Below are 1010 nucleotides of genomic sequence, written 5' to 3'. Positions count from 1 at the left end.
GCCGCGGCGCGCGCGCAGCCGCACAGTCCCCGCCCCGCGCCCGGCGCCGCTCGCCGCCCGCAGATTCGACACAAAACCCGGAAGGAGCCGGCAGCGGGCTTTCTGCACGATGGACTCTGGGGAGGCTACGCTCAGAAATGCGTCGGGCCACCCCAACAAAGACACGGCGCCGTCCGAGACCTGCTGACCGAGACGCACCAGGACCTTCCCGGCATAGGCTTGTACACGAGCACTGATACTCCCCTGGCTGACCTCTTCAACACTCTCCCGTTTCTGTTCTTTCGCCCCTTGCGCTTTTAAGGGGTCGTAAGGCATCGAATCGGGTAGAGACTTAGACTAATGTTGCTGATGTTCCTCAGATGAGAAACAAGCCCACAGTGGTTAGTGATTTGCCCCGGGTCACACATTCATGGCCTGCCAATAATGTCAAGACAAAAGCTGGGGAAAAGGGGAGGAGGAGCGAGGGATTAGGGTTACCAAAGGCTTGTTGGAGAAGGTAAATTCTCATCTGCCTTTCTTTGCAGGGCAGGCGGGATTAGGACGAGTGGAGATGAGGGAAGGCGAGAGGTAACAGTGGAAGAGATGAGGGAAGGCTGGGAGACATGATAAGGCAGGGGTGTGAAGATGAGAATCCTGGTGCCAGGGTAAGCCCCTCTGCTTGGCGTTGCCTCGGCCCACCTGCCTCTGGTAGTAGAGAGACCGACCATCCAGAGATGGCCTCCAGCCTGAGGGAGAAACTAATGTATTGGTTATTTAAAAAAAAAAAGTACATCCACAAAAATGCCTCAAATGAGGAAGATGGAACGTGCTAAGTGATACCCTGGACTCTACTACACTGCTAAGGGGAGCGTCCACTGGTGCAGCCACTTTGGGGAACTGTTTCGCAGTATCTACTGAAGCTGACTGCGCACATCTTGTGACCCGCAATTCCATCCCAGGAGTATACAGCAGCAGACAGGCTCGCCATATGAACTCTTCTTCTCTCCTTTCCTAGTGGCATGAAAGCCCGT

The sequence above is a fragment of the Galeopterus variegatus genome, unplaced genomic scaffold (assembly GCF_000696425.1).
Source record: "Galeopterus variegatus unplaced genomic scaffold, G_variegatus-3.0.2 Scaffold2286, whole genome shotgun sequence".
Lineage (NCBI taxonomy): Eukaryota > Metazoa > Chordata > Mammalia > Dermoptera > Cynocephalidae > Galeopterus > Galeopterus variegatus.
The sequence above is the reverse complement of the archived record's forward strand: the minus strand, read 5'-3'. Positions refer to the sequence as shown.